Source organism: Convolutriloba macropyga, chromosome 2 (assembly GCF_964194025.1).
Source record: "Convolutriloba macropyga chromosome 2, txConMacr16.3, whole genome shotgun sequence".
Taxonomy (NCBI): Eukaryota; Metazoa; Xenacoelomorpha; order Acoela; family Convolutidae; genus Convolutriloba; species Convolutriloba macropyga.
The window spans coordinates 42,804,660-42,827,525 of NC_134469.1; positions in this window are offsets into that span (position 1 = coordinate 42,804,660).

A 22,866-nucleotide genomic window follows, 5' to 3' on the forward strand; every position below is an offset into this window, starting at 1 on the left:
TTCTGACATATGATTGATAGGTCAATAAGAATAAAAATAGAGCCCAGACTGAATTAGAATTGAGTTTCGTTTTGTGGCCATTACTTAGTGACAAAGTTCGTCAGGTAAGTTGCTCTTTTGTTCTTTGAAATTTTAATAGAGAAAACTTCTAAGCTTCTTGATGTTTCTTTGAAACCATCACATCCTCGCTCCTTTTTAAGCATGTTAGTGGGCATAGTTTCTCCAAATCTGTCGGGTTGTTTTCTGTTTCCTGTTGATGTTCGTGAAGGCTCTAGTAGTTCAAGATATTGATGCGCTGCGGATGATATGCTGCAAAAGCTTCATCTTGATGTGCAGTTCCCACATCTGTGTTCTGAATTTTTGGTTCTGATTGAGATGTGGTCTCCTCCACTGATTGTTCAATTTCCACATTGTCCTCGTCTAGTCTCGCAATTTGGTTGTTGCTCACTGGAAGAGTCTGTGTTGAGTTTTTGGACTGAATGAAAGATACAATCCAGTTCATAAGTTGGAGGTCAGTAGATATTAGAATCAGGTTTCTGTTGGGGGCAAAGTTTAGTTTCTGACATATGATTGATAGGTCAATAAGAATAAAGATAGAGCCAAGACTGAATTAGAATTGTGTTTCGTTTTGTGGCCATTACTTATTGACAAAGTTCATCAGGTAATTTTCTCTTTTGTTCTTTGAAACTTTAATAAAGAGCACTTCTAAGCTTCTTGATGTTTCTTTGAAACCATCACAACCTCGCTTCTTTTTTAAGCATGTTAGTGGGCATAGGTTCTCAAAATCTGTCGGATTGTTTTCTGTTTCTTGATGATGTTCGTGAAGGCTCTGTTGGTTCAGGATATTGATGCTCTGCAGATGATATGGCTGCAAAAGCTTCATCTTGACGTGCAGTTCCCACATCTGTGTTCTGAATTTTTGGTTCTGATTGAGATATCGTCTCCTCCACTGATTGTTCAGTTTTCACATTGTCCTCGTCTAGTCTCACAATTTGGTTGTCGCTCTTAGGAATAGTCTGTGTTGAGTTTTTGGACTGAATTAAAGGTGTTTTCAAGCGCTTACTGATGATGAAGGTAGCAGGAACTGTCTTTGTCTTTTCATTGGACTTGAATAGAATGGGTTCGCACAAGTTGGAATCTGCTATTGGTGGTAGTCTGACTCTGCGTCCCAACAGGAATTCAACTGGAATTTTCCTCCTCGTCTTTGAAGTGTTGCGAGGTGTCATCAATGCCCATTACAGGAACGCTCCATTTGACACATTGAGATTGGGACTCCATGCTTGAAGTGCCCGCTTCACTGTCTGAACTGCTCTTTCAGCTAGTCCATTAAGTCTTGGATGATTGACGGGTGATTACAATTTCGTAATTCCCAGAGATTAACACCACTGTTAAAGGTCACCACTTACAAATTCAGGACCATTATTCGATACTAATTTTTTTGGTATTCCGAATCCTGCAAAGATTTGACTAAGATATACTTTAATTTTTTCTGATGTTCTTTTTCCCGCGGAGAAAGCTTCTATCTATCCAGAACCCGCGTCAACAATACTAAGACATTGCCTTGGTCCTCAACGTAACCTCAGTAGATGTGGAGGCGTTCCCAAACGTCGGCTTCTGGCCTCGTAGAGACTGTTTTTCCCTGGCTAGGCCTGTTTATTTGACAATTCTTACATTTACTAATTAAATGCTGAACCTCTTGGGTAATGCCAGGCCACCATGCTGTCATTCTGACTGATGCCTCAATTGCATTCTTCCCAGGCTGTGTCTCATGAGTTTTTGCCAAAACCAATTGTGGTAGTTAGAGTGGAATGAAAAGGAACAACAACTCTGGAGATGATTCCGTTTTATATGGTCAATGCATCTTTCTGTTGTTCAAGTCCTTTTTCCGCTTCTGAACATTGTTTTTAATTTCTGCTTTTGATTCCTTTCATTTTGTCCTGGAAGATTTTGTCTGTTCAAAGTTCGGTTTTTATTTCTGCATGTCTCACCAATTCACTCTGAGCGAAGTAGATGTTATTGATTCCGAGGTACACTCGATCGTTGTCGGATTTGTCTTCGTTAAACTCCATTCTGCTCAAAGAATCTGCGTGCGGTATCTGCTCTCTTGGTGTGTATTTCAACTCATAATCGAAGCCCAATAGAGCTATTGCTAATCTTGTGATTCTATCTGATGCCGTCTTTGGGATCTCCTCGTCTGGTGCAAAGAGATATTTGAGTGCTTTGTGGTCCGTCTGTAGGGTAAATTGTTTTCCAAGAAGGAATTGCTTCAATATCGTGACCACAAACACAATTGCCAGTAATGACCGCTCTATGTTCGAATAGTTTTGATCAACTTTCTCAATACATATATAAATGGATGTCATTCTTGCGAAAAAATCTCGCCAATGGTTTTTTCAGGGGCGTCAGTAGTGTCTGTTGCTTTTTTTTGTAAACTGTATGGCTGTAGAAGTGGGTTAGCATATAATTCATTTTTTATGTCTTCAAAGGTTTTTTGTTGCTTTTTGCCCAATGAGAAATTGCTATTTCTTATGTTAATTAGAAGTAGCATTTTTGTGGCAAAATCAGGAATCATTCTTCCGTCAAAAATTGCTAGCCCAACAAACAACTCGAATTGTTTTTTGTTAGTTGGTGCTTTTGCATTTTTTTTTATTTTTTCAACATTTAGATTTTTTCGAATTACTAGAAAAAATCTTATCTATGCGAAAATATACGGAGAAGATTTGGAATAGCTGAAAAAATTGTACATGATTGACATATGAGTAGATCTTTGTTTTGATTCCTGGATGTGATATTCTAACTTCATCAACATTTCATGAGAATCATATATGACCTAGGTACAATCCAGTTCATTATTTGGAGATCAGTGGATGTTAGAATTAGGTTTCCGTTGGTGGAAAAATTTACTTCTGACATATGATTAGTAGGTCAATAAGATAAAGATTGCGCCAAGACTGAATTAGAATTGAGTTTAGTTTTGTGGGCCACTACTTATTGACAAAGTTCGTCAGGTAAATTCTTGTTTTGTTCTTTAACACTTTAATAAAGAAAATTTCTAAGTTTTTTGAAGTTTCCTTGAAACAATCACATAAAGGATGATACCTAAAAGTATTAGTTAACAAAAGTAAATCTCTCTCTCTCTCTCACTATTACGCTAACCAAATTTTGATTTATCAAAGTATTACGTATAACTGCTTTTTTCAATTTAGTGATTTTTTTTGTTTGAAATGAATATCGCATAAAGGAGTCCTTTACGGCGGCATTATGTCAACTAAGTTTTAAAATCTTGAACTCATTTGAACAAAAAATCAAAATTATTTGTGTTTGATGGCTTTGTTATATCAAGAGGAGTCAATTTCGGAATATAACACCTTCAATGCAAAAGTGTCAACCAAAAACAATTATCATTTTTGTTTTCTATTACATGAGCCTGTGACCAGGTTTACCATATATTAACCCCTTTTAACAACATTTTTTCACTGATTCAATTAGGTCTCGTTTTTTTTTGAAAAAAATTTCTTTTATATTTTTTTCTAATACTCGGACTTGAAACTTCAGTCTTCAAATTGCCGGGCAAGAAAAAAACAGCTAAGCCGGTCATTTCGGTCTTCAAACTTCAAAACATTTTTGCAAGATTAAAGCTGATTTTTAATCTATCTAAGAAGCGCATTGACCTGGAATGATTCCCGGGGTCCGTTTTGTAATTTGAGGCTTTATCAAGTGCATTCTCGGAAAAGACAGAAACTTCCAACTGGGCGGTTATATGATTGATTTATCTGTCAGCAATAAATCAATTGAACCAGTGGTGCTTTGAAAGAGTTTGTGATTTTGATGATTCATCCATAAACAGAGGATTGCTAATTCTAACTCACTAACAGAAAATTTGGGATCGAGAACAGTAATACCTCAAAATAATTCTCATAGGTAGAGAGAATGATGCCACTGTTTATCCGAACGGATTGGATGATAACAATGATCACATTAAATGACAAAAAGCACATTTGCTTGACTTTATATACTCGGCAATATTGTTGTTTTCCGCAGTCATGTATTAATATGAGGAAAATAAGCGCGCGAAAAGGTCCAACACGCTCAAACTTTTGAATATAGGTTGGTAGATTTCTCATTTTACAGTGTGCACAATCTAATCACAAGTATAATTGACTACAATCATTTGATCAGGGGCATTAGTCTTTCGGTTGATCAACCTTGGATTCGGGGTGATTGGTCTCCAGTTTTTGGATGGCCACTGCCACTAGATTGCGCAAAAAGGGACATGACAAAACTAACGACGTAGGAACGGCAATTTGTTCGGTGCTATTCGCAATGTCGGTGATCTCGGCAAATTTTGCTAAACTCCGAAACAGCAAAGAAGTGCGGTTATAAGTAAAATTTTAATTAATTCACATTTCGGGGAGATTTTGAAAATTTCTTAAATCTGGATATGAATTTATACAATAGAATCATCAGACATATTTACTGTGGTCATTCGATTTCACTTTTCGTATTTTATTTGAAATAAAGCTCTCAAGTACTAACAGTCACTGACTGATCTAGTGCCGCTAGAGGCACAAAAGGTTTTATATTTTTTACATAGTTTTAAAAAGCTTCAATCACGAAGTTTCAGTGTCCTAGACATCTTTCTGTTTATGATTTCTATTGACAGCGTTATGTAACTTTATTGGTTGAACTTCGAAAACCTGAAGTCCATCTGGAAATAGATCCAAAAATGACTCATTACAGGATAAAAACAGAACTGAATTTAAATCAATAACAAACTTGGCAAAATTTTTACCCAAGCATCGAGAATTTGCTCACATTAGTGTAGTTCAATTTAGGTAGAGGAAAATATTTGGACTCTCAAACTCAATTTTGTTATTTTTCTTTGTCCTTTTCTAATTAAATTTATCGATTAAATGAGTAAACTTTAGCACTCACATGTTTGACGACAAGAAAAAACGGATTAAAAATATGTCATCATTATTCGTTCTAACTCATTTTCACATTTATAACTCCGTTTTTCTACGAAAAAGTAAACATATCAGACGTCTCAAAAACGGCGTTGTCTACCCAAGGCCCTAAGTTTTTATTAAAAATGAGTAGGAACACAAAAATTGTTTCAAAAAATCCAATCATTTGATTAATTTTCCATATAATTTTCATGTATTTTCATCTCAATTGTCCTTGGTTTGATTGATGGCTTGACGTCGCAGTTTTTTGCATTGGTTTCAGTTGTTGGAGTCAGCCAGCAAAAACAATTTGCATAAGTAAGGAATGAAACAGTTCAGTTTTCATTTTTGTGTCTTATTTTTCTCCTTATTGATAATGGTGGCTCTTCAGAGACTGAAACACTTCTATCAAATGCCTACTTTTTCCAGGTCCACATAAGACCTAGTTGTTGCAATCTGCTAAAACACAAATTAGCATTTTAAATTTTTGTGAGAGTCGCAATTGATTTGCAAAGTTTTCCTGTTAGTCGTGCTTTCAGGGAGCACTCTAATTCGCAATTTTAAATGTTTGTTTTCTGATAGTGCATTCGAAAGTCAAGTAACTGTTTTGAATAATTAATAAACTGTTGCTCAAAAGTATTTGCGTGCAATTAGTTTGCTGAACGCTTTTGGCGATGTTTAAAGAAATAATTTGATTTAAATGGGTCCATTTGACGTTTTAGTATTTGCTGAAGAGAATAAGGCAACTTTGATCTTACATTCAGCGCAAGTATCTTTGAAAACGTGGAACTGTTTGAGATAATAAAAATTCTTCCAGAATCTAATAAAAAATTTGTTTGCTGGTTTTTTCGAAAACCATTTTGTAACCAAGTCTAGATGATTATTCAAAGAACACGTCAACCAAACATAATAATTCTTTTATAATTTTTGAATTAATGATTTTTTATTGCTAACAAAAAAGCAATAAAAAAATCGAGTTTATCTGCATTTAGCAGAGTATTTTCCAACATACCTCTCGGGGTTGTAAAAATAACCATTAATTGCTTTCAGAGGAACCGTAGGAAGTATCCAAACGCAAGTCATATGCATCGGAAAAAATTACTTGTAATTTTTTACCAAGAAGATATGCCATAATTTTCGAGTAATTCAACAAATTTTGTCAATAAAAATTATCAATAGAACAACTGACTACCGAAGTTGAGGTCCCAGACCGAAAGTCTATATGTCCAGACAGTCCAAGACAAAGCATGTCCAGACCGCCCCAGCAAGAACGTACTAATGTCCAGATTTTCGTGCGTCTGAAATTACATACGAACAGACTTTGATTCGTTCCAAGCAAAAATTCGTGCGCTCATATTTTGAGAGTTTGTGAGTTCATGTCCAGAATATTGTGTATTCAAAAACACCTATGTCCCGTTTCGTGCGGTCGAAAATTTCGGTGCGGTGGTTCGTACGTTCAAAAGTGCGTTTGTCTGGATTTTTGTGCGTTTATGTCCAGACCTGTCGCCAAATTTATTCATGTAATTTGTACATAACGTTTTTATATTGTATTTTTTTTTCAAGTAGAGATATCTCAGGTTGATGTTTGGGATTAAGTGTCCAAGCAGTTGGTAATTATAAATTAATATACGGTGTTCAATAAAAATATTGGTTGAAGGGGATGCCAGCATTCCAGTAATTAATGCTTCTTTTTGTTTTGCGACTTCAAAAAATGTCTATAATTTTTGCTGTGAAATTGTCCAAAACAAAGCAAATTGTTGGATGCGAATTTTCCTGCGTCCAGAATATTGTGCGTTCAAGGTGCCTGCATTCTTGTTTCCAGACCGTTGAGTTTTTTGAACGCACGACACCCCTCTTTTACGTTTCTTTCGGTTTGGACATATCGACTTTCGGTCTGGGACATCAGCCTGGCTACATACAGAAAGAGCAGCCATTCCCAACAACAGAACAGATTTCTAATGTGAGATCGCCACTTTCTTATGCATCACAAAAAAACTGAAAAAAAAATGGTTAAAACAGCATCTGCTTCAGCAGTTCATTCTCATACCTTTCGACGGAAACATTAGTTAATTCAAAATATTTTATTTTATATTTAGCAGAATACGGAACCTCTGAACTTGCTGTGATTTTTTTAAGAGAAAAGTAGATTTTTAACTTTTGAGTTTTGCAATTTGATCAGCTGGGTGTGAAAGAAAGTTTTTTTTAAAAAACGATAAAACAGTATTTGATTTCGCCTCAATTTTTACATTTTTGGGCCATTACTGGAGACCCAGCTAGCACCTAGAGCAGGGATGTTAGTGCCCTTGTCGAGATTTGGTCGAAAGTTTAAGGCGAGAAATGCGTTGAATAGCGGTGAAAAAAATATTCTCGGCAAATTGCCCGCCTCTTTTTGGCAATGAATGCGGTGAATTTTTGTAAGCTTTAAGGTTTTTAGCAATGAAATTTATAATTCACCTTATTGAACGGAAGTCTTACAAAAAAGAAATACCAACCCCTCACCTCCTGCACGTGAGCAAGTTCTAATTCTACTGCGCAATCTGTCAATTACTTCTGCAATATTTCTTTTGGTTAAAATCAGATTCACTAAAAACTATGGGAAATATATGCGTTGAATTTTTACAAGATTAGCTGTTTTTAGCATTTTTTACTGCTTAAGAGGTGAAAAAAATCCACTATTACACCAAAATTCAGGCACAAATTGTAAGATGATTTTTAACAGGGTACTGACGTGAAATTTGAGGTTTCTAGGGTGTTTTTCTTTTGTCACAACTTTCGCTGATGAAAATTTACTTTTTTTCTAGTGAAGCCACACCAAAAATTCTTAATGTTTTCATGCACAGGGGACCTCTGACTTTTAGCTTGAAATGATTTCAATTAAAGCTTGGTTCGGTTGAAAAGTTTTCTAGAAAATGACAATAGCAAAATTGTCCTAAAAACGTTTGAAAACCAATTTTTTTTTCATACGCAATTTACACAAAATTTCGTGGCTTCTTAGCTCCCCATATATAAGAAAATGCTGAATCTGAGATCGAACTGATTTCAATAATTCGTTGGTCCTGTTTGAGAAACACTTTTTTTCAAGCAGTGACGATGGCAAAATTCTACTGAAAGCCGCATGAAAATCAATTTTTGTTCGTGGGCAGATTACACAAATTTTTTTTTAATATTTTAGTTTAAAAATTCAGAAGTCAAAAAATAGCAAATTGGAAAACCAACAACTTGTTTAAGTATTCAGCTGATTTGACGCAGAGGCCGTAACGAAATACATTTTCGTGATTTTCTACAAATCTCATTCGAAAGCTTAAAGTCTCCCATCTGTCTGCTGTTCGCCATTAAAAAATGAAATAAAAATGGCAAGTTATGAGCAGTAAACAGAAATCATTAGTGGAAAATCATTTTAAAATTTTGCTATGATTTTCAGCTATGTGTGCGTTTCAGTGAGTTTTACTGAAAAAGCAGTAAACCTTAAATCTTACATGAATCTCTTAAAAAATTGAGTCAATAGAAAAGTGTGCTGACTCAGCGGTAAAACGTTCCACTGTGCGCAGATTTTTTCACCGCTCTCAATTCATTTGCCACCATTCTTACATTTTTTGCAAAACTTTCTGCGGTGAAGCTATTTGGAAAATTTAGCTTCGAAATTTTGTAAGATTTGCTAGTCCTAGCTGTGAAGTTTTTTTCACCGCTCTCACCGCACTTACCGCAATCTTACATCTTCTTTGCAACACTTTCTGCAGTGAAGATATTTGGAAAATTTTGCGGTGATTTTTTTAAGATTTGCGATTCTTATTGCTGAACTATTTTTTCCTCACTTCATTCAACGTTTAATCTTTAATCTTTTCACCGCATTCACCGCAACTCTTATATTTTTAGCTATTTTTAGCGTTGACACCTCGACCTTGGTGGGTGGATGTTTGATGGCCGGCTGCCCTTATTTGGAAGGAACTTTTAATATGCTTCAACGTCCTTTAAGTTCTAGTTCAGGGCTCTCGAAGTTGATTTGGTTTGATATTACCCAAGTTTAGGTCATAGTTCGCGATCGAACTGATCACAGTACCAAATAAGTTAATTGACAATTCTTGTCACTTTCAACTGATCATGGCTGATTATTGCCAGTTTCAACTGGTCATTGTTCATTTTGCTGTGATGCTCCTGATAACGAGGACCTCAGATGGGTACAAAAATAAGTTTATAAATTTTTCTATATGTGCATCAAGTGATTTTATAGCAGGCTATATTGGTGAAAGATTGAAGATGTTGCTTGTTTGGTGTACTTTTTCAATTACTAAGTTTTGCAATATTGCTACGTCATTGTTGAGCGCATGATCGTTTCAATTCAGTTTTTCATCCATTCTTTTTTCTTTGCACAAACAAGAGTACACTTTGAGATAACAATCTCAGTTATGTCACCACACGCATAAACACAACGTACATACTTGCATGATTGTTGTGTTTTGTTTGGTTGCTTCTAAGTAGTTAATGGATTTTTTATCTTGGCAAATGAATGTATCTTGTAAAAGCCAAAACAAGAGTGCTCCAAATCCAAAGTTAAGAGCCCAAAACAATGAGGGGACAGTGCTAATCAACAACAAAACAACAAGAGCCCTCTCCAACCCCCACCTTCTTTATTTATTCCCCCTTCTTCACTCATCTACTCTCTACACTGCTCCACCGCTCTCCCCCCCCCCCCCCCCCACCCCAACTTCAACCCCCATTCTATTCCTCATTCCCCTTCCCCATTATCCCACTGTAAATATCCATCAAATCGCAAACATACGCACAAATGGATTTTGTTGGAACAGGAAAGGAAAACAAAACGTGACAAAAGTGGATAAAATTTTGTTTGTTGACAGGTAACATTTTTGGATAGTGCTCTTGTGAGGAAGCGAAATTGAAGTGAAGTGAATCATAAAGTCACAGTAACTACAAAAACTAAGCAGAGAATGAGAACCTTCTCCTGATTTTTGGGCTTGGCTTCCACTCCTCCAAAGCCTCATCTGCTCGTTTGAAATTTGGGAAAAGTGGAGGACTTATTTGTTGAACGTGAAAGAAATGCCCTTTAGTAGAATGCAAGTGTTAGGTTATTAGTGGGTACTACAGTGAAGATAAAAGAAACAAAGGTGAAAGCGCTCTTTAAATAATTGATTGACAAATGTTGATTAATCAGCTTGCTTTGAGTTTTCACTTTATAAGAGAATCTTAACCTAAAGGGTATACAAGAATAGCGGAGAAGTGATAAAACATCATTTAAAAAAAATCATTTTTTCAGTATCTGAAGTTTTTCAATCGCTTCACACAGTCTTTCACTGAAATACTCACTCAATTATTCATTCACACATCCCCTATCTCACTTTCCCGGATCATAGTCTCAGAGAAACTCAGTACTGGATCAGGAACTTCCAATTCTGGATTTTTACTATGGCCAAATTCTGATCATGTCACTTTTAACACTGTCAGGAGAAAAAATCAGAGATTTCTGAATTCTCGCTGGCCAGTTACAAAACTAATGCTGGAATCTTTATGCCCAGTCAAAAATATCATCGAGAAAAAACCCTTGGCAGAAATTTGGACAGAATTAGGAAAATTCTTTTTAAAAAATGATAAATTTAATAATGAATTTTGAGGAAAATATTGAAAGCCATGATCAAATGCAAGATTAAATACCAATATCATCATCATCATATATCAAGCCATTTTTATTTGCCAGTTGAAGCGGATGAAAGTCTATCAAAGTGGATGAAAGTTAAAGTTTATCACCTGGAAGTGGCTTCTGTCAAAGTGGATAAAATCTTTATTTGCCTTCGAATCTTTGTGGCCTGTGAACTAGCACCAAATAGCAATTCCAGTACTGTTTAAGACTAATTGCAAGTATATGAAATCTGTGCTATGGGCATAACACATTTTAAACTCGTCAATGCAAAGTTTATGACCAGCAAAAGCTATTAAAGGAGTTGAATACTTTGAATAAAGAGAAAGGTTTCAAATATATTGCCCAGTTTCAGTATCATTTTCGGCAAAATTTTAAAAACTATGTTAACAAGTAAAAGGAAGAAGATTATGTATGCCACATCAAAAGGAATCTATTCCATTCAGAAAACTCGAGCTAATCCATCTTCCTTACTGAAACATTGTATTCCAATTGCATATCGTCGGTACAGAACTGTATCTGTTTTCATTGAGCTAAAACTAAGACATTCATACAAAACTCCACTACAATCTGAAACAAAAACAATAAAAATCTGCAATTTCGTGAAAAATTTGTTAGTTTCCCGGTTCCAGGCGTGTATTTACTCGCTGTGGTGGTTTTCACTAATCTTATTGCGTTTCTTGCAACGTTGCAGGATTATAGGTAATCGTCAGGCTCAAAAAGTGCATCGTCCAAAACTTTCAATTTTTTTTTAAATTTTCAGAAAAAAATTCATGATTTTGCTATTAACATCATGAGAATCAAAACCAAGAATGCTCAGTATGTTTTCAAAAAAAAAGAATCTATGCGAATAGACTGCACATAATGAGGTGATCATATCATATACTCTTAGGATACACTGAAACAGTACTTGGCCGACTATATACAATTTGAATACAATGTTTCACTACTGACATACTATGGGACGAGGGTCCGTTCTCTTGCTCATAAAATAGAATTCAAGGTTTATACAGGTTTATATTTCTTGGATTGTTTTGGTTCATCGTGTTTATGATAATCTGATTAACTATAGATTGATTTATGAGATCGATAAAGATCAGTCATTGTTTTCTTTTAAAAAAATTTTTGTACCGATGAACTACTGAATTCATCGGAAAATTTAAAAAATAATCTTGCACAATTTTTTGTATTAAAAGATTTGTTCATATCACGACTGATTTATTTTTTGTCATGAAAGTTTCGACTACATTTACACTACAGACTCACCGGCAAAAAAACAGAAAACTGAAAACCAGATCCTGAAAGCAGTTATTACGCGCATAAATTCACACCAACACATATTCACTGACTGAAATAAAACCCAAATAGCAAAAAATAGTAAATAGGACAAAACATCTGAGCTATTATCCCTCATATAGCCATACAACAATGCTGAATTTTTTATTCAATTAAAGTGAAACAATTCAAGAAAATCAAAGCCACATTCCTGAATGTGGGGCCAAAGTTAAATCAGACATAAATATAAACCACAGCTTTTCTAGTTAGCTCATAAAAATTTTAAAAGAAGTTTTTAAATTCGGAGGCAATGAACAATTTGCGAATTTTTTCCTACGGCAACCTATGGATCCCCCATCCCAAGTCCTATTGCGCTGAATTTTAGACCTCTTCAAAAATTGATTTTTTATTCTATTACGAAAATGATCAATAACTACGTCTTGGTGTAAGACCCGTCACAATATTCGATATACTTTTCAAGAAAATGAAAACATTTGACTACTTACAAAGTTTGTAACCCCAAAAAATCAATGAATACAAGTTTTTGAGTGATATTTATATTATCTGCAGTGCGCTATTACTATTAAAGCATTAACTTCAAACCTCTGCTCGTTGTTGTTTTTTTCGAAATGTTTATTCTAACTTATTGGAATCTATTAATTCAAACGCATACATAGTGTTTAAACATATTCAATTGTGAGTAACTGAATTGTGGGGCAGCGGAACAGATCAAACTTTGTGCCAATATATTTTCTAAGGAAACGATATAGCAAAATATTAAATTACGATAGTTTTAGTCATTTATCAACAATGCAAATTCTAACATTAACCGTTCCGATGCATTTTTTTAAATCGAAAACGAGTTACTTGAGAAAACTGTGGTTGAAACCAATGTCGAGCTATAAAAACCTTACGGCGTTGTTTCACAACCAAAAATTTCTAAACAAAATCAGAATATCTCAATTCTTTTATGCCTTATCTCACATCATATAGCAATTAAGTGAATTATAATGATCATCTAGCTGAGTGATTAACTTATGTAAAAACATGACAAGTTATCGATTAAAAGATTTCATTTCTGCGCTATATGCCATTTATGAATTGGAATAATTGCCCGGAGGTTGGTGGCAGAGGAAAGCAGCGCTGAGACAATCTATAGACATTCTGTTTTCAAGGATGGTCAGTACACTGTTCTTGTCCCATTTTATACGGACCAGTCTTGATTTTGAGTAAAATTTACTGCATGAAAAATAATATGCTCAGCTTAAATCCTGCCAACAGGGTTTGATTTATATGCGCTTCGAACTTCCGCGTGGGTACTTGTAACATTTAATCTGCGTAGCAAGTCGTAACCACTAACTTAAATGGGCTTTGTGGTAATTGCCTACAAAGTAGCTTATATATAATCAGTGTGTATACTACTATAGTAAATGCTATTTATAAGCTACAAAAGTATGAAATTACTCTGCTCAGACTTGTTTTTGGGCTATGAGCAATTTTCGGACTGTACATGATAACTTCACAGGCTAACACCATGACCTCAATATAATCATAATGAAGAAGAACTGAACATAATGAAAACAAAAATTTTCTGGAGATGCAATGTTTCAGAATTGAATTAAACTTATACACTTGAAATGTGCTGGTTCAGCACTGAAATACTCTGCGACTCAAGTCCGGGTGAATAAATAAAGTTTTGCCGATTACTAGGCATCGAACTCAAACGGACTTTTTGCATTTGACGCATATCTTGTTAGTTCTTGCAATATTCCTGCAAACAAAGGGTATATTGCAAGATGGAGGTTCAGGAATTTTATCTTGCAAGATCTCGCTGGCTTTCTTATATATTTTGATCAAAATATTTCAAGTTTTAACTTGACGGTACTCAACAACCAAAATTTTTGACAACAATAAGATTTTTAACTGAATATAATTTGACATGTTATAGGTACAAAATCATGTAATCTCCTCCAGTTCTTTTTTTAAATTTTTCAGTTTTTTTCTAAGTTATCATCTCTTAAATATTTGGAACCATTTAAATCAAATTTCATATTTCCTGTGAGTACAATTTGTTTTTTGGGCCTTTTTGGAAACAGGGTAATTGGTTGCCGGTCTATCTTCTGAGGACTAGCTGTATCTGTTAGTTTTTTTAAAAAATTTTCACAAGCTACTGAATCCGACATTTTGAGCATGCATTTCAAAACAGATGAGATACAAATATGTGTCAGGACAGCTAGGTCTGGGTGTTGTTATTGTTTTGAGTAGTTAGTGTAAGAAGTATGAGAGAGACTAAGAAAAGTGAGTGAATGAGCTGTGTGTGTTGAAATATCGAGACGTGCTAAGGCGGCTAAAAGCATTTGTTCGTTGTGTGTATAATTAGCCTTTTAACTGGATGAGTGCTTTGTGAAAGGAGGGAAGGACGGGTATTAAATTGCCTCTCTGCCTCTGAAGCTTGTAAAGATTTTCCATCAACAATTTGTTGTTTAAAAAGCGGCATGCATTGATAGCGCTGTTGTGTCTGCCAAAAGAGCTTTTTCCAAAAGTAAATAATGCAAATTAACCAAATTGACTGCCAATTGAAGATGCCTCTTGCTTGCAAATTATCCTGGAAAAGCGTTTATTACAGCTAAGTACTTCTTTCCAAACACCCCCAAATTAGTCACAAAGTGATGTACTTAAACTGTGTGGAAAACGACAGGCCAAGCCTCCGCCCCCTCCCCAATCGGGAAACCCAAGGGCTTCATTAAAGGGGATACGCGCAAGCTGTGGATTGGATATAAAAACAAATATTTAGACATTCGATTATCAACAGCCAAAAAAGTAATCCTACAGAAATACATAAGAATGATTGTAGATAACACCACTAATCATCATACAAAAACCCAGGTTGAGGCGTCAATGAAATTTCAGCGCATAGAAAATTGGAAGCTTTGACAAGCGCGAAATTTAAAATTTACCAAAGTGCCTTGATTGGGTTTCTCTCTAAAAGCCAGCGCTGTTCGCATTTTTGTTTTTTAATTCAGACATTTACAGTTCATTTATAACATATATTTCAGTATATTTCAGCGAAATTCTTTTCAGCTCATCTTTAGCGCGTTGCCTAGCGGTGCTTTTAAGCGCATTTTTCGAGGTTTTGTTATGTTTATGTTATTTGGCGCATGAAAATACTTTTTTTCAAGCAGAATGGACATTTCTTCACAACTCATAGGGTATAAATCTAATTATGTATGGATATCACGTTGATTTTCTCCAAAATTTTTAGTGAATCTTTACTTTGATCTTTGTTGTTCCCGAGTGGAAATTATATGCTAATCTTGCAAGATATTACATAAACCTTGCAAAAATTTCTTGCAAAATCTCGCAAGATTAACCACCATTTTGTAAGAATCTTGCAAGATTAACAACCAAACTTTGCAATGTTTATGGATTATCATCAGCCTATAATAGCACCTGAAGAAACCAAATAAAACTCTAAGAGAAATAATTCAAGCATACTCATTAAATCAAATATTGACATATGACGCGGAAATTGGTTTCCATATTTTTTTTCATATTAAAATCACAAAAAAGAGTAAAAATCTGAGAGACATAAATTTTTATATCAAATTGTAGAAAAAATTGCAAAGAAGTATAATGAAACGTTAACTGTAATTACCAAACTAACAAAAAATGCTGATATGGTTTTTAGAGTTCTGCAGACTTGAGGCGCAAAAGATATATGCTAGTGAGCTCGAGGACGAAATAGAATAGATCCAACAAAAGTGTTTGCAATGGGAGTGAAGTGCTTCTGTACTTTTAATTGAGTAGATAGAAAAGAGCAGGTTTTCAAAGTAGACAGCTGAAACGCATTTGAGAACAGAAATTGAGGCTATATGTTTTTTTGCTGAAAAAAATTTTATCAGTCAATTGCTTTCTTTTTTTCCTTAATTGCAGAGATTTCCATTACTCGACAATACTCTCCTCCATTACTCCTTCACGTGTACGTTCGGCATAGAAATTTCGGACAAGCTAACATAAAAGTGTGACGAAGATAAATCTAAATCATGCACTGATTCAATGCTGAATCTATATCAGAGAAACAAATTAAAAAGAAAGGCCTATTTCAAGATACTGGTCTTCTTTTTGTTCCCATATTTTTTTTGCAAAACTGTGAAAATTTCAAGCTAGCCTAACGCTTTTGCTAAGACACTTCATGAATTTTTCAGAGCTCCCCACACCAATTCATTTGGTAAAAAATGAAAGCCTCTGCGTCTAAGTTTAATTATTCAGAAATAATTAAAGAAATCATTTTTTTCAGAAGTTGTTGCAATAGTTTTGACAACAACTTAGCACAATTAAGCTTACAAATCAAATTATTCAAAATTGTTTTTGATTTGGATCATTCTAGATACTTAGTTGCTTTTTGAAGATATCTAAGAACAATACTTATGAAAGTTTCTTACTCTGTCAACAAATATGAATAAAATACATAAAAATTGAAAATTCTTTGTACATTTCTTTGGTTTTTTGTTATTTTACACACTTTTTTCATTTTGCGTAGCTTATAACGTCTTCAGAACAAAAAAGAAAGAAACCGTTTGACATCTGTGATGGTTTTTTTTTGTTGGTTTTGTTTCAATAAATTATCGAGAAAATTGAGGTAAATTAGTAAATTATGAAAAAAACTCAAACTGGACGTTAAAAATAGAAAAATAAGAAACAAAGGTTTAAAAAAAATTATAATATGAAAAATTAGTTACACATTTTGTTATTCACACATTTTAGTTTGATCACACTTAACATATTCAACACCGAGCTTTTATTTCGTTCATATTTTGTCACCTTCAATCAGTGGCAAAATTAGTGTATTTTGGTTCCTAGAGTCATCTTCATCGATTTATTCAACTTATATGACGCAACTTAATATTTTTCATATAATTTGCAGAATTCTGGAGATTCGTTTTTTAAGAGGTGCTGTCCAGCAAAGGTCCACTACAGGTTCCATATCAAGTGGCCATATGCCTGTCATAGGAAGAGATAAAAAGTTTGAAGATAAAAGTTTGGATAAGAGTCGGAACAGTATTTTGGTTATTCTTTTCTTTTCTTTTTAATATTTACTGTCAAACTATTCGCGATTAAAAATGAACAAAAATTCTTATTTGAAAAGTCATTCAAATAAATATATTCCAATTATTTTCATAATCTCGATGCCATTTGTCTTGAAAATTTATTATATGAAATTTTAAGCCTCTCCCTCTCCCTCCCCCCACCCCCCCCCCCCCTCTCTCTCTCTCTCTTATCGTTCTTGGTTTCGACTCCTTTGAGTTTAATTAGACAGTTCGCTTTTGCTTTGCAATAAAAACAAACCACTTTTACAACAAAAAATTCACTTTACTCAATTGCTTTGTCTAATTTCATTAGAAAGTTCGTTTTTGGTTTGCAATAAAATTAAACCACTTCTATAAAGCAAAATTTTTATCCAAAATCGAGGTTTCTAGCTATCTAGACACATATTGTGTTTTGGAAAATAATCGTTTGCTTTATGAATTTAGTCTGGGTCTGTTGATCTCCTTTTTACTGCTTTTTACTGTTATACGTAGAGAGAAATTTAGTTTTTGTTCAACGGAGCTCCAGAACTCACTTGCATTTTGTCTTGTGTCATTTCCCGAGAAAGTTACAAGTGACATATTAGTATAAGAAAGGTGGATTTCGATTAATGCTCGTGTTACAGTAGCAGTGTTACCTGATCTGGAGCTTACAGTTCTTGTACTAGAGACAGTTGAAGATGCTACACTGCTTGGTGTTCCTCCGGAGGATATTATAAAAAAAATTTAATTTAATTACGTGCTTAAGACAAATAGAATTTATGATGCGAGCCTCACTGGTCGCACCAATTTATAGTAGAGGTCAAGGGGGTGCGAATGTTAAACTTCTGAATCGATGTTCGAACGCTTAGTGTAAGTTATCTTCCCAATCTTGATAAGTCTCATAAAAGTGCCTAATGATCTAAGTTAGGAGATTCGGCTAAATAATCTATTTAAACAATATATAAAATATTTCTAAAAGTTAATCATCTAATTAGCAGTTGATATGTTTCTGATTGTTTGTAGATTGCTAACTCAAATTTAGCTTTTAGTCAAGTTGAATTGGGCCGAGAACTCAACGGAAGCACTACGATCAAATTAATATTAAGTTGAAAGTTGATGAGATTGAGCAGTATTAAGTAATTTGACTTTAGAATTATTTCTAAAAACTTTGCAAATTAACTCCTAACTTGATTTCTTACTTCTCAATTTCTCAATTCATAATTTCTCTATCGCTCTACTTTTTGCTTTTGTACATATATTTTCTATAACGGGATAATTCCGTTGCTGCTAGTTGAACATCAAAAAGTACAACGGTAAAATTAACGGGGGACATTATGCACAACCTGAATGGTTTATTCAATATCGTCATTCTGTTTTTAGAATGAGATAAATTGAATACTTAACTTAGTTAAGCTAAGTATTCTATATTTCGATGTGAGATAAAAATTGTACTTCAGCGCACTATTGTCACGATCGATATTCTTTTTATGATTGTAAATCAAATTTTTTTTTGTTTTCGACAAATTTTTTAGATTTCACTGTGATTTTACCCCATCATAGAGCCCATTGTGTTAATTATTTTGCCGACAGTTACTTTGTTTTTTTTACTGACAAGATGCTTCAAGTAACAAGTACTTATTAATTTATTACTCTTGGTTTTTGCATATGAAATGTATATTTGTTTGTCATTTTTTTTTTGTTTCAGCTCAACTTCTGATCAAACCAGCAAGAAATTGATTTCGGTAGTTTCTTCAGATCTTGTCCTTCTATCTTTTTCATTTCCTCTGCAGAACTTTCTTTCAATTAGTCTAATTTTGCTGCTTTTTTGCGCGTTTTTAGCATTGTGGATGAAATCAGTTGCACTTTTACTTAGAATTTTATTCCTTCGTTAAAATTATTGTTCCTATAGTTCTCATAAAGAGCTGGTGTTTGCAAGCAATTAGTGACAATTGGACTATTTTGCCGTCATGCTGTACGATTTAGTCACAAACAAATTAATTAAAAATTTTAATACGAAAACAATTGCTGCACAGCACAGCAATGCTTCATGATTGTTAAACATTTCTGGGCTTAATACAGAATACAGTAGGAACCTTTCACTGATATCAAGTTGAGGTGAAGAAGTTGAATACTCCGTTTTTTTAAGAAGGTTTTCAATGTTACGACAAAAGCATTAAAATTTTACACTTTTATTTTTAAAAAATGTTGAAAATTACAGCCACTATTGCTATTTGCTTTGTTCAAAATGCACTGTTTTTGTAAATGACTGAGCTCCAAAGATCTTCGCCTTTAAATCTGCAGCTAATCTATTTTCAACCCTTCTGACACCACATTTTCCAGAAACGGCAAAAAAATTTGAGTATGACTTCCGTTACGTGTCCTAATTGTTAATTTGTCCAATTTTAGCAAAATAAATGTTTTCTTTGCGTTCTTTTTATATTTTTATGTAATCATTTGGTAATTGAGTCTTATTGACAACTTAACTTGAAGCCACTCATTTTCAGTTATCTTATTATATATGCTTTTTTTAAATTTCATTTTGTATGGACGTTGTTTTTGGTAATAAAAAAGCATGCAGTGTCCTTGAGAACAGAGAATTTGATCACTTTCTTCTCATGAGGTTTTTGTCAAGATCTTAACATCAGTAGATCATTGAAATTGAAAAGTTTGTTTGTAAAACGTTTATCTAAATTGTTTAGGTACATTTGCTCTATTGAAAGATTTTCTCCAGCAGGCAAACCAGCCTGGTACCTTGACCATGATTTCGTAAGTTTTTTGAACTTAAAGTAAGGCTTTTTCAAAAAAAAATTCTCGGCCTTTTTTCATTTTGCTTGCTTTTACAAATTTTTTGCTTGAGATATTTCTGGATATACTTGGTAATTTTATTCATTCATTCTATTTTAAAGCTTATAATTAAAAATAGCTGTGTTCTATTGCTGTTCTTGAGAGCCAAATTGTGGGTTTTAAAAAGGCCATAATGAAGAAAATACTCAGATAACAAGACGAATTCAAAAAGAGTGCAACCTTGCATATTTTTTGCCGACAGTTACTTTGTTTTTTTTTACTGACAAGATGCTTCAAGTAACAAGTAGTTATTAATTTATTACTCTTGGTTTTTGCATATGAAATGTATATTTGTTTGTCATTTTTTATTTGTTTCAGCTCAACTTCTGATCAAACCAGCCAGAAATTGATTTCGGTAGTTTCTTCAGTTCTTGTCCTTCTATCTTTTTCATTTCCTCTGCAGAACTTTCTTTCAATTTGTCTAATTTTGCTGCTTTTTTGCGCGTTTTTAGCATTGTGGTTGAAATCAGTTGCACTTTTACTTAGAATTTTATTCCTTCGTTAAAATTATTGTTCCTATAGTTCTCTTAAAGAGCTGGTGTTTGCAAGCATTTAGTGACAATTGGACTATTTTGCCGTCATGCTGTACGATTTAGCCACAAACAAATTAATTAAAAATTTTAATACGAAAACAATTGCTGCACAGCACAGCAATGCTTCATGATTGTTAAACATTTCTGGGCTTAATACAGAATACAGTAGGAACCTTTCACTGATATCAAGTTGAGGTGAAGAAGTTGAAAACTCCGTTTTTTTGAAGAAGGTTATCAATGTCACGAAAAAAGCATTAAAATTTTACACTTTTATTTTTAAAAAATGTTGAAAATTACAGCCACTATTGCTATTTGCTTTGTTCAAAATGCACTGCTTTTGTAAATGACTGAGCTCCAAAGATCTTCGCCTTTAAATCTGCAGCTAATCTATTTTCAACCCTTCTGACACCACATTTTTCAGACGCAAAAAATTTTGAGTATGACTTCCGTTACGTGTCCTAATTGTTAATTTGTCCAATTTTAGCAAAGTAAATGTTTTCTTTGCGTTGTTTTTATATTTTTATGTAATCATTTGATAATTGAGTCTTATTGACAACTTAACTTGAAGCCACTCATTTTCAATATATATATATATATATATATATATATATATATGCTTTTTTAAATTTCATTTTGTATGGACGTTGTCTTGGGTAATTAAAAAGCATGCAGTGTCCTTGAGAACAGAGAATTCGATCACTTTCCTCTCATGAGGTTTTTGTCAAGATCTTAACATCAGTAGATCACTGAAATTGAAAAGTTTGTTTGTAAAACGTTTATCTTAATTGTTTAGGTACATTTGCTCTATTGAAAGATGTTCTCCAGCAGGCAAACCAGCCTGGTACCTTGACCATAATTTCGTAAATTTTTTGAACTTAAAAAAAGGCTTTTTCAAAAAAAATTCTCGGCCTTTTTTCATTTTGCTTACTTTTACAAATTTTTTGCCTGAGATATTTCTGGATATACTTGGTAATTTTATTCATTCATTCTATTTTAAAGCTTATAATTAAAAATAGCTCTGTTCTATTGCTGTTCTTGGGAGCCAAATTGCTGGTTTTAAAAAGGCCATAATGAAGAAAATACTCAGATAACAAGACGAATTGAAAAAGAGTGCAACCTTGCATATTTTTCCATGTTGTTTGGATTGCTTCCAATTTTCAACATAAAACATAAAAACAAGTAAGTTGTAAGATTTTTTGAAGCTTTTTATTGATAATTTGTCTTATTGTTTTAGACACAATGAAATTCCTGCGGAAAGCTACTCTTAGTTTATTTTGAACTACAAGCCAACCCAAGTAACACTAAAATTGATAAAAATTATCAAAGTCTGCTACAGTTTGTAAAAGGCAACCGGATGAATAGATAAAGCAAAATCAAAACCATCAAAAAACGGTGAAATTGAAACCTCTTTATATTAGTATAATCGCAGAGCTTAAGTTAGAAAACAGTTGCCACATTCGCAGGATTTAGGGATAGCAAAATCACAAATTTCAAAGCTAAGGCATAATTTCTGCAATCTAATTTTAGATAATGATGAATTGCAAGCTTTCCAAGTCGGAATTGGAAAAATTTTGAACGCCGCAAAGATTCAAGAGAGTTTTTCTAATTTGACTATTTAGTTTTTTTTAAGCTAACATTGATGAAATTGTGAATCAAATTGTGGTAAGAATTGTAACCGAAATTGGAAAAAAACAGTGCATAATTTGTAAAATTTCACACTGGATAAGATATTTTATTATAAGCGGTTCACGCAAATAAACTTTCTAGACCATACTTTGTTTAAGTTTTTAGAGCATTCAAGGTTCAATTAGTTGTTTCTGATCATATAATTTATAGTTTTTCATTTGTTTTTGGCTAATATTCTGTCTATCCTAATAAAGTCCAGGAAATCAATTGAACTTCAATATTTACCAATTTTCAATCTGAGCAATATTCTATACTTCAAAAATTGGTCATCCAATATTATATATGTTAACATTATCTGATGCATGGACTTAGACGCGCAGAAATTTCAATCTGTTATTTAAATTCAACATATAAACATAGAACAATAAGTTTCACAATTTTAAGAGAGAGAGAAAATTGAATGACTACCCAATTAAACCCTTGAAACTTGAGTTCCACAATATGTACTCATAAAACATTGTCTATTAAGATTAGGATCTGAGCTTTTTAGTTATTTTTTATGACTGAAACAGCTATATGTAGATTCATCTACGTGATGAAAAATTGAGGTGTTAAAGTTTAGTTAAATTTTCGTAGTGAAATTATCATTAGCTCTTCAAGATTATGTAGTCTCCTTGCGAACATAGCAAGTGAACTTTTTCCTCTATTGAGACTCTTGGTAAGAAATAAATATCACCAAAGCTCTAAAATGGAATGCTTACTGCTCTTATGAACTTTATCTTAATTGTTTAGATTCATTCACTATATTGAAAATTCTTTTCCTGTAGACAACACCTCCTGACAATCAGGTCCATAATTTGCTCAATTTAATGAATTTTAAATCAGGCCTTGTCGTATAAAATATTTTGGACATTTCTTCGTTTTATTTA